Raw genomic sequence first — 12,842 nt, forward strand, 5'->3', positions numbered from 1 at the left:
ACAGTTTTCTGCACACCGAGACAAGGACCTTGTCCCTCTCAGAAAGCCGCCCTCCACAGTGCAGACACATGTAGAGCTTTCCTCCCACAGCCCTGCAGATCTGATCAGACAAGGACTCTTTTCAGTTACCAGTCCTCCCCTCAAGCCTGACCCTGCTTTCCCTGGGCTTCTGGGCTTTCTTACAGCTTCTCTGTCTCTTTAGTTGTCTGCTCCCTTTGCCGTGTGACCGCATACAAATAACAAATAGTGTACAAATAACTCTCCCTCTTCTCTAGCTTCCCTCTCTGAGCAAATGCCAAGATCCACAGGCTGTCAACCCTGCAGTTTTTCTCTCAAATCAGTAAAAATTGTCCTTGAGCTTCCTTCTGACTCCGTTTCTCAATTAATTTACTTACAAGACTAAGAACTCAAAATAGGCCATTGCAATTTCCCTAGTACCAATCGGCAGCCACCTCAAGGGTCGCCACAGGTTCCAGTAACAGCGTGAATTAGGCTCTTTAGCAGTGTACAGATGTGGAAAATATGTCAGCTCCATCCTCTAGGTTGTTGGGACTGTTATAACATCCTAAGTAACATGATATTATAAAACTGACTGTCATATCCATAGCATGGAATTCTATGCAGGTTTGCAAGCACATTATAGTAAAACTAATGGCAGAAAGTAGATTCTAGTAAAAACTAATGGAAGATGATTTGTAGGTGGTCAAACTAGCGGCACCTCACATGATTCCCAGTGTGCGGGAGAGCAGGCACTTCCACACTGTGTTGTCAGGAATAAAGTGTGTCAATGGCCTTTGTAATGTAAAGGATAATTAAAAATACAGACTTTGTGATTCTGAAAGGATACCTTCAAGATTTCATTGTAGAAAAGTGTTTGCAAGATGTACCATTGTAGGCAATAAAAGCTATGACGATGGAAAATTCCCATCAATAGCAGGCTGGTGAGATACAGTTTAAGGTATCCCAGTATGGATCACTGTAAAACACAAACCTGAAATTTCAACAAAATTGAAGATGGTGCCAGATAAACAAATCTCATGCAAACATGGTCCTGGAAAGAGCTAACACACCTTGTCATCTAGTCTGAGAAAGAAATCCATGCTCAGAAGCTAGGTCACACCATGAACACATGGACCATGGGAGGAGCCTCCTTGACCACAGAGATTAAAGGACGGTAGGAATTTCTGCACTCTGGAGACATTGGACTTACAGGCTGTTTTCTTTATCTTGGGCCAGTGGTACCTTCAGGAATAGCGATTCTGTGCCCAACTCTGTCTCTAACCTGCCACCTCTGAGAAGAAAATCCTCATAGAAGCTGTGACCTTAGAACTAACATCATGTGATCATAAATAAAAGGCACTTAGAAGTTACCAAGTTAGCTGAACACCTGCTTTCAGAAATAAAGTAGAAAAATGTCATCAGACAATGTTTTAGCCCTATGAAAAAGTTTCCCCAAAAAACATATTAAAAAAAAAAACATGAAACTACTTCTTCATTCGATCATGGAAGTTCTGGTAACCTCAATCCATGTTCCTGTGCTTTGGTCACTCATAATGGCTCCAGAATAAAGTATGTCTTATTCCCTTTAGTATGAGAGCTCTGATTTTTACATCAGCAAGTAAAAATGACACATGACCACTTTTATTTGTACAGATCTCTGTGCAAAGGTCTCAGAACATAAAACTGATGGAAAATCTTTCATTTCCACCAGCACGGAACTTTCTATTTGATGCAGAAATTATCTTAATTTTTCCCAAGAGGCCACCAGTGCCCCCTCCCTATCAAAGTTTTGAACCTAGGGCCTCCTCCTTCCAGAATTTGTTGTCTTCTGGTTGCACTTCATTATCACGCCACAAGGTGGCACTATGACAAAATAAGTGTTCATCCACATAGATCTAAAGAAAAATCTTGGAGCTGGGGACATACAGGCTCCCTGGTAGAATTCTTGTCTGGCATGGATACAGCCAACAACAAAATACTCAGGGATGACAGTGTAATCCTTAGCAGAGACTTTGCTTACCTCGAATTTACAAAGACAGGGTTTAGATTCTCCATGCCACAAAATGAACACAATTCCTTAAAAATCCAGTTTGGCCAGGCATCGTGCTACACAATTTTATTGCAACGTCCACTATACATAAGAATGCAGATGTCCGTGAGTTCCAGGACAGCCAAATTTCTACCACAGGTTTCATGTCATTGAGGGCACAGTGAGGCTGTCTTTATAAAAATCAGTTAATGAACCTAAATACAGAATTTAATTATTCTGAAAATCCTGATAGGTGTAAGAGAAGACTGTGTCCTTCAGGTTTTCATTACAATAACAAATACCTTAGAGCATTGGCTTATAAAGCAAAAGCACAGTTTTTCTAGTAGGACTGAAACCCCAGTCCTGGACCGTTTGACTCTTTTGTTTTTGATCTGTGGTGAGGCAGCATCCTTTGGTTTGAGTGCATGGTAGAGAAAAAGCAGCCCTCTCGTGGCTAGGGAGCATGGGCTAAAAGATACAGGTTTTGGTTCGCTATATCGATCCCTTCAGAGGCTCGACTCCAAAGGCATAGGGCCTCCCACAAAGCCTTGCTTATCAAGACTTACCACCTCCCAATTGTGTTGCCTTGACAACAAAGATTCCCCAAACATGTCATTGGAGAATGTCCAAGCTTTAGTCGAGAGCACATGCTAGAGACATGTACTCTGAGTGTGCGTATTATAAAACACCAGGTAGTTCTGGAGTTACTGGGAATCACCAGCGTGTGCCAGGGACGGCAGGAGTGCATGGAAGCAGATGGAGATGCTGGCTCAGGACCTGACAGCTGTGTGCAGAGCTCACATAGTGACTGGAGGAGATTGGGGGACCCCCTAAAAGAATGGGATGTTGGAGAACCCACACTCAACTCCTGGAGAGAAATCTCGAGAGTGAAGCACAATTAATAAAAGCTCAGGGTCAGAAACTGGGGTTCAACCTGAAGATCCAAACAGCAAAACAGCCAGCCACTGGCTCTTACCTGAACCTCAGTCTGAAATGGCGATCCTGCTTCAGGAATCTCAGAATGAGAATGTGTGACTGAGACTTGTCTCCCCCAGCCTTATATGCCTCTCCAGGGCTGGGATAAATGCGTGGACCACTGGGATTAAAAGTGTGTGCCACTGTGGCTACTGGGATTAAAAGTGTATGTAATCATAACCTGGTGTATAAGGCTGACTAGTGGGGCTGTTTTACTCTCAGATCTTCAGACAGTCTGTATTTACTAAAATACAACTGGAATGCCACCACACTACAGTTTGCAGAGTTCAGTCTGCACCAAGGGAGGAAACGATGAGCCATTGAATGGGATGCAGATTTGGGGTCAACAGCAAATAGAACTGTCTTAATGTGTATGGAGATTTGCCACACAGAACCTCTGTGGCAATGAACATTTAAGATACTTATCTGAAAACAACTCAAAAGGAAACAGCCTTGGTGCCCCCTAGTGGCCAGAGTCAGGATTTGTTCCTCTGAGAGTCTGAACAACCGTCTCTTCTGGAGAGTGAGACAAAGACTAGGAACTTGAAGGGATGGTGTCAGTCTGAGCTTTATGAATGTTTTAAATCACTAGTTGTGACCGTTTTATGTTCACCCATTCCCAGGAAGTCTAGCTTCAACCTAGAAGCCTGTGTACACTCTCTGATGGGGAAAACTGCACCTGGGAGTGTACAATGCTAGAGGAGACACAATCACCTCCTCACACACACGTGGGTGTGTGCACTCATAGGAGCAAAGCTTCACTTTTATCCATGTTGTCCCTCCATGAAACTGAAAACAATGAATGCTTTCCAAAGGTCTGTATATCCGAAATACTTGAGTTAAACTGTGTAGACTTACATTCTCGGTTTTTTTTTTTTTTTTTTTTTTTTTTGGTTTTTTGAGACAGGGTTACTCTGTGGCTTTAGAGCCTGTCCTGGAACTGGCTTAGCTCTGTAGACCAGGCTGGTCTCGAACTCACAGAGATCCACCTGCCTCTGCCTTCAGAGTGCTGGGATTAAAAGCGTGCGCCACCATAGCCAGGCTCGGCTTTCTTAAATTATGGAATTCCTTTTTTCTTGACTGCAGAAATCTCAAAGCTAGAGCAAATGACATTGTAGAGGAAAGTCATTTTCTCAATGGACCAGTTCCTTTCTCATGGTTCTGAGGTGTCTCACTCACAGCCTGGGGACACCGTCTGACACATTGCTTTAGCCCACAAACATTCCACCTTCCCACATGCCCACACTATTTTTAAGTAGTAGAACTACAGCAGAGAACTTCCACTGAAGCTACTCTTTTCCATTTCTTACTCTCACGGTCCCTCGGTAACTCTTGAGTGCTTGTGTTGTGACATATTCAAAATATGTTGTACAAGATGCTCAATGAAATCACTACCTATCATCCCCATTAGTAAGTGAATCTCACAGAAGATAGATAATAACCCAGTATTTAGGATTTGCTTGCAAATGTTTCTCCCCAGCGTTGACACAATTCCGTGTTTTTATACAGTTTGAGTGCAGCTTTTTAATAAACCTTTTACTTATTCTTTGTCTTTAACAACTCACATGTCCATCCCATTCATTCCCCCATCCCTTCTGATCTGCCCTCTGCCCTTTCACCCTATAAAATAAAATAGAACAGAATTTGCGATAAAAGAGAAAACAGGAGAAAATTCTCATGGTGGAAACCGTACTGTGACACAGTGAGTCACACAGTGCACAGGTTAGCCCGTATATCTTTACTTGCAGGGCGTCATTGGTCTGGTTTGAGGTCTCTGGTTTCTGCTATACTGTCGATGCTGGCCCTCACTATGATTCCTCTTGGATGTCCTGTTGTTGCCCCATGTCATGGAGATCCTGCAGCTTTGGGTTTGCAGGACCGGCTGCTTCACATCCTCCAGAAGATCACAGATGGGGTGGGTGTTAGGGTGAGCCAACTCATAGCCCTGGTTCTGGGCCTGAGTGGTTGCAGGGTTGATCAGTCTGCCAGTTCTCCCCTGTCCTTGCCTGTCCAGGGTGAGCTCTCTGGCATTGTCGTGACTAGTTCACCCTATGCAGTAAGGAACAAGGGGCAGGAATGGTTCTCCTGCTTTCATGCCTCATCCAAATAAATTTTATTTCACAAGTGTGAGGTACACATGGGACTTGGTAATGCTTTCTTGGGTATACCGAATCACATACTGCTACTGCCCTCCATCTCTGTTACTATATTAGTGCTTCACATAACAACACCAAGAGAGAAAATGGGTAAATAGAAGATTGGAGAAAACATTTGTAGATCATATATCTAACAATGTTGTTCTCCAGAATGTGCAAGCAATCTTATTTTTGATTTTATTGAGCTATGCATTTTTCTCTGCTCCCTTTCCATCCTCTTCCCTCCCCTTCAATCCTCTCCCATGGTCCCCATGCTCTCAATTTACTCAGGCGGTCTTGTCTTTTTCTACTTCCCATGTAGATTAGATTCATCTATGTTCATTTTAGGGTATTCATTGTTGTCTAGGTTCTCTGGGATTGTGATTTGTAGGCTGGTTTTCTTTTCTTTATGTTAAAAAAACCACTTATGAGTGAGAACATATGGTAATTGTCTTTCTGGGTCTAGGTTACCTCACTCAATATGATGTTTTCTAGATCCATCCATTTGGCTGCAAATATCAAAATGTCATTATTTTTTTCTGCTATGTAGTACTCCATTGTGTAAATGTACCACATTTTCCTTATCCATTTTTCGATCAAGGGGCATTTAGGTTGTTTCCATGTTCTGGCTATGACAAGCAACACTGCTAGAAACAAAGTTGAGTTCATGTCCTTGTGGTATGCTTGAGCATCCTTTGGGTATATACCCAATGGAATTTTGGGGTCTTGTGGAAGGTTGTTTCCTAATTTTCTAAGAAATCACCATACTGATATCCATAGGGGCTGTACTAGTTTGCACTCCAACCAGCAATGCGATAGGGTTACCTTTACCCCAATACGGATTGTATTCATGGGTACACAGTCAGAAAATGAAAGGCCTTGAATTTGTATCCAGTACATTGTTCTGAACTGTGGGAAAATGTCGGGAACTTGTTGAGCGACAGAATGAGTTGAGAAAAGAATGCACATTAAAGTAACTATCAGAGTGTCTGTAAACTAGAACAAGGTTAGAGAAAAATAAGGTTGTGGCCGTGGCAAGAGGACACCATTGCCATGTGGGGAGAGAAGTCCTAGTGTAGTCTGTTGATTGTGTCTGTGAAGTTCAGAATCTTAACAGAGAACAGAGATATTCATTCTTGGTGTATTGTCTTCAAAAGGATGGGAGAGGGACAGTGACAGAGAGACAGAGATGGATAGAAAGAAACAAAGAGACTGTGACAGAGAGAGCGAGAGCATGTGTGAGAGCAGATCCATGATATTTAGAAATGCAGATGGCAGCGGAGAAACGGGCAGATAACAGAGGAAACAAAAATCAAAACAGAGTCAAAACACACCATTAACCCCAACAGCAATTGTAATGACCCACAGAGACAAGGATAATGGGGTAGGCACAAATATGGGAAAAGCCCCTCAACTTGGCTTTTGACTGGAGTAGTGATTATAAAAAATTTGGGGGAAGGCCTCACCGGCTCTCCTGGAGCACTCTACATAAACCATGGAAGTCTTCAGCTCACATAGTTCTGCCTGTTTCTCCCTCCTATGTGCTAGGATCAGATGTGTGAGCCACCAAGTTCTGTAGAAGCTATTTTAAAAGTATTTCTGCTGAACTGGCGGCAAGGCAACTCCAGAGGGTAAGGTCTCTACCTGCTTGTCTCGCTCTGGGAATCAAAGGCAAGTAAGTGTCAGGGCACTACTTTCTTTTTAGATTTCCGTGTGTGTGTGTGTGTGTGTGTGTGTGTATCTTGTGTGGAGGCTAGAGGTTGACACTGGGATGTCTTCTCGGATCACTTTTTCACCTTATTTTTGGAGAGAGGGTCTCTTCCTGAATCTGCAGCTCTCCATTTTTGCTGGACCATCTGGTAAGCGGGTCCCAGGATCCACCTGTCTGTGTGTGTCAGTGCTGGAGATCCAGGCACACACTGCCACGACAGGAATAGAGGGGAGGGAATTGGAGATATATAGGCTCCAAACACATTATATCCATGTACTAGTACTAATTAAAATGTCAAAATAACAAGGGGAGAAAACAAGAAATGTGGAGGTATCAAAGACAAAAACCATGGCACATTCAAATCCAAGATCTGATGACACACTGTTGGCAATTGTACAGCCAAAACCTCCTTCTATAATGTAGTGTGTAAGTTCTCGTGAGCTGAGAGCTGTGTCCATGGAGAGAAAAGCTGGAGAAAGCACGGCAGCTTCTGCACTTCAAGATGACCTACCCTACCAAGGTCAAACAGAGGGCCTTCCTTGTATGCTTAGATCAGGGTGAATGGAACCTTCTGTTCTTTTGGAAAACAGGGCCACTTCAGAATTCAGTTTGGCAAAGTTATATCATTTGTATTTGATATTGTTTGCTGGATTCTCCTGTATGAGCTGAGTTAAAACGTGACACTATATAAGCTTAGACAAACAGAGGGAAAATTTTAATATTTCTGAAAGTCAACTTATGAAGCTTTATCCTAGGGAATTCTATATCCTAGTATAAAAATAGGAATAAAGTAAAAAATTCTCCATGAATATTCACTTTTACATGATTATATGAAAATATTTTCATTTTTTCTTGGCAATCTAACTTTTAAAATTTGATTGTGCATGTATGTGTATGTCTTTGTACATTTGAACATGCAAGTTCAATTGCACACAACTCTGGGAACAAGGTTTCAGATTACCTAGCTCTGGAGTTACAGGCATTTGTGAACCAACCTACATTGGTGTTGGGAACCAAATCCAGATCTTCTGTGAGGAGCGGCCAGTGCTCTTAACCACTGAGCAACTTAATTTGGAGACTATTTAGAAAACAATCTATTTAACCAGAAAATACTGAAGGATGGAGGAATGATGCCAGTGTGTGAACAATGGGAATTGAAACAAGGTGCACATGTTAAAAGGGAAATCGCAGGGCACTGTGATATACTCTTTAATAAATATTACAGGAAATGTCAAATTAAAAAGCTTAGGTAAAAATCAGAGATTTTTATACCGGAATGATTTGAAGCTAAGGAGCAGCTTTGCAATGGGGATGGGGCCATTGCAGCGGGACACTGTTCTATGATTCTGAGCTTTGTGTGTGGAGACACAGAACTGGCTTAGAGTGCAGGCTCTTCTTGGGACAGACGGGATGAAGTTGGGAAACAGTTGCTTGGCTAACCAAGCATACATGAAAGCATACATTCTTTGCCCATTTCCCAAACGTTCTGTCAGAATCTGTACCCTGGATAAGGAAGTGGCCTTTGAGCTCAGTTTTTCACACTCTACCAGATGTATAAACAAGTGCTTTGCTTCTGTATACTTTTTGTCTTGTTTCTGTGTACTTCTTTCCTTTTAATTATTTAATGAGACATTGTTTCTTGCAAGGTAAGATAAGAGTTTCTCATGATCAAGTACATGAGTAATGGGGGGCGGTCCAGAGTTGAGGTAATGCCTTTTAGTTTGTATAAAAAACATATGAACTAAAGCTTGTTATGCAGTTGTTCGTACTCGGCATCCCGTGTCCTGATTTGCATGAGACCCTTACCCAGGGACCCCAACACACTAGATATTGACATTTGTGGGCCTCTCAGTTTGGGATGGGATTTTCCTTGGACAGAGAGATGTGATTGGGAATGGAAGGAGTACATGCGAGGTGTAAGCAACTGAGCTTTTGAGACTATAGAGTCGAGGCTTCCCTGCATGGGGCAGGGCCTCTCTTCTAGGTCAGGTGTGTCAAGCTATAGGGCTGGCAAACAGCAGTGATTTCAGAGTGCAGATCACAGCCATGTGCAGGAACATGAGAGAAATTCATCTAGGACAAGTGAAAACATGGAGAGACATCTGGAATTGGAGGTGGGGGAAACTTCTGACCTTAATGTGCAGTTGTGCCATCAAGTCTTACCTACATGCACAGGTACCAGAATTTCACTTTAAGTACAGCTGCATCTGTGAGACTCACGTGGAAGTGTTGGTGAACCAGAAAACACACACCTAAAAGTGTATATCATATTCTTAACTCCCCAAGATGGACCAAGATTTGTCTCTAGGTATCCTAAACAGAATTCACAAATACAGCTAAAACTACAATATTTTATTAATTTATTATTTCAAATCCCATTATCATTCTAAATTATTTCCAATAAATCTAATTCAAAATGTTGGTTTTGGATTTTGGGGGTTATTGTCTGTACTTTAAATCTTTCCATTTTTTATTCTATCAGTATTAGTGGTTTTCCTGCGTGGATGTTTGTGTACCATGTGTGTACAGTGCCCAAAGGGGCCTGAAGACAGTGTCAGATCCTCTGGAACTAGAAATACAGGTGGTTGTTGTGCCCACTGTGTGGGTGCTGGAATCAAACCCGGGTCCTCTGGGAGAGCAGCCAGTGCTCTTAATCGCTGACCCATCTCTCCAGTCCCCTTTTTAAAATTTTTAGGTCTCTCGAAAAATCCATTATTCAAAGTCATTCCCCAAATATTAGGTTTCATTATGGAATTTTTATGAACTTATTTTTAATTTTATAAGAAATCAGCTAAGGAACTGAAATTTTAAAGAGACCTTTAACTGATAATATACTGAAAAAATTAAAGGATTTGGTATTTTGAAGGTCATATTCTTTTATGTTGTGATAGTAACAAAAGGTACTGGGAATAAACAAGGAAAGGTTATAGTTTATAAGCTATGTATGTGTGTCAAGAAGGCAGAGGTAGCCGGGCGGTGGTGGCGCACGCCTTTAATCCCAGCACTCGGGAGGCAGAAGCAGGTGGATCTCTGTGAGTTCGAGACCAGCCTGGTCTACAAGAGCTAGTTCCAGGACAGGCTCCAAAGCTACAGAGAAACCCTGTCTCGAAAAACAAAAAAAAAAAAAAAAAAAAAAAAAAAAAAAAAAAAAAAAAAAAAGAAGGCAGAGGTCCACTGTAGTGGCTAGTTTGTCAACCTACAGAAACTAGAGTCATGGAGAGAAAGTGGACCATAGATGAAGAACTGCCTCCACCAGATTGACCTGTAAGCAAGTCTGTGGGGGCATTTTTCTTGATTAATGAATGGTTGATGAAATAGAGCCCAGCCCACTGTGGGAAGTGCCTCCTGGGCAACTGGTCCTGGGTTGTATAAGACATGTTATTCAACAAGCCGCAGAAAGACACTGAGCAGCTTTCCTCCATCTTCCCTGCCCCTGCTTCTGTTCAAATGCCTACTCTGACTTCCCCCAATGATGGCCTGAGATTGGGACATGTAAGTCAAATCTACCTTTTCCTCCCTCAGTTGCTTTTGAAGATTTTATCACAGCCCTATAGAAGCAATAGAGCACACTCACTTAGGTTACCTTTCACATCTATAGAAAACAAAGTATCCAGAGCACCAGATTGCACGGGAGTCTCCAGGAATACCATTCACATCATCAGTACGACAGGAATAAACTCCAAGTTCTCTGTTCATTGTAGGGTCTAGTTTTCACCTCAGGGTGCAGTGTCTCTGACAGAAACATGGCTCCCAAGGAAAGACAGAGAGAGAAACTATGCAAATATTGGTCCAGTTTCATCTTCCCCAGTATTCTGATACTGTTAACACATTAGTCAGATGCGTACTTCTGAGAGCACAAGATCTCAGTTTATTCAGAGAATACAGAGTGACAGCCACATGGAAAACAAACAAACAAAAAAACAAAAAAAGTTCAAAGAAACAGGTAAACTTAATTTTAATATTTTATTTAATATAAATTGTCAAAACTCTACATTTTAAAACTTGCAAACAACAAAAGTAAATTGATCATTACACTGGTATTTTAGTTGGTTTTTAAAATTTTGTGCATTATATAATGATGCAAGCATTATGAAAAATAAGTACAAATTTGAAATGTCATATCACAAAAGAATTATGACACCTGAATTACAGCATATTTAACATTCTTTTTCTTATTAATTTAGAAATATAATGTTACCACCAGAAGAAAATTAATAAAAACAAGTATTACCTGCCTTTCCATTTCTTATTACATTTTGCCTGTAAAATATAATTTGAACCCAGGCAGTGGGTGGTACACGCCTTTAATCCCAGAACTTGGGAGGTGGAGGCAGGTGGATCTCTCTGAGTTTGATGTCAGCCTGGCCTACAGAGTGAATTCCAGGACAGGCTTCATTGCTACACGGAGAAACCCTGTCTCGAAAAACCAAAAAAATATATATAGTTTGATACATTTACCAGCATCACTACTAAAAACAAAATTCAATTACTTTTTTTCTGTGGTCAGACTGAAACAAACATGACCTCACTAAAAAGAAAAAAAAAATAAACAAATAAGCCATTGCTTTTACTAATTTATTTCAGTAGGACAAAATCATGTGAAAATTATTACTTACAATCTATTCTTTTGTTACTCAGTGACTGAAATGCAGTTATTTTGACATTTCAACAAATGCTAATTTTGTATTTTTATCATGACTTTGTGATGCAGTATGCATTTAAAGAAATTAACAATGTGAGTAAGGTATTTTTATGTGTCCGTGTTCATGTGTGGGAGAAGGTTCATGCACTTGACTATGTGCCTGTGTGCACACGTATGTGCTCATGCTCACACATGCATGCCAAAAGTCAATATCTGTTTTTTTTCCTCTATACACATTTTCTGAGGGCAGATCTCTCACCGAACATAGAATCCACTAAATTGCTAGAATGTCTGGTTTTGTAACCCCAAATGATCTTCCTTCCTCCACATTTTCAACACTGGAGTTACAAGTGTGCTCTTTAATGCTCAGCTTTTTACACAAATGCTAGGTTGGGAGCTGAGCACAGGAGTGATTGTGTGGTAAGCAACTGGGTGACTGAGGCATTTCCTTAGCCCTGTGTAAATTCTTAATTACTGACTTTACATACACCATTTCTAAGTAATTCTAGGATATGCAAACTGAATTTATATTTGTGTTATATTTTGGAGTAGAAATTCAGTTAGACTCAGTACTCAAACATGTCTAGTATGTGTCATACCAAATGGGACACAGCTAATGGAAAAGAGAAGCAAAATGTATGTAGGGAATGATTTATCCAGCTAAGGAAATGTACAGGATTGATAGAACTGGGAGTAGAATAGGAGAACTAAAGTAGGGGGAATATTATGGCAAGGATCCTAAATCCCCACCTAAAAATTCACGTGACAAAGGCTAGACAACCCAACGGAAGACTTCATGGGAAGAAGTGGAAACTTTACAGTTGGTCTGCATCAAAGAATTGTCCAACTATATTTATGTTCTTAAGGTTATATCGAAACATCAGAGCCTCTGCTTGCCTGCTTTCCTTGTCCACTACTAAATCTTGATGGTTTCCCCAAAGCAACCAAAACCAGCCTATAGTAACTTAGGGGATAAAAACATTGTCTCATAAAAGAACCCACCACCATATCCTCAAATATAGGCAGAAAAGGCTGTCATTGTCCTGATTTGTGTGGTGTACCAACAATTGAACCAACAGGATGAGCAGAAATATAGCAAACTAGGACTCGATCATCCTGTATTACATGGACACAATGTGATCAGTAAAATGAAATATATCATAGTAGACAAGAGATACACAGGAATTCTCGAAGTCCTCCAGTTTTTCTAAATTATTCTGTATAGGAATTAGTTTACTCATCTATTTTCCCTAAGTGTAATTTCCCTCAATGTAAGAACCTTATATATTACGTGTATGGGTTCAGGAAATAACATTTAGTACTTAAGTAGTACATATCAGATTGAAACGG

Source organism: Arvicola amphibius, chromosome X, assembly GCF_903992535.2.
Source record: "Arvicola amphibius chromosome X, mArvAmp1.2, whole genome shotgun sequence".
NCBI lineage: Eukaryota > Metazoa > Chordata > Mammalia > Rodentia > Cricetidae > Arvicola > Arvicola amphibius.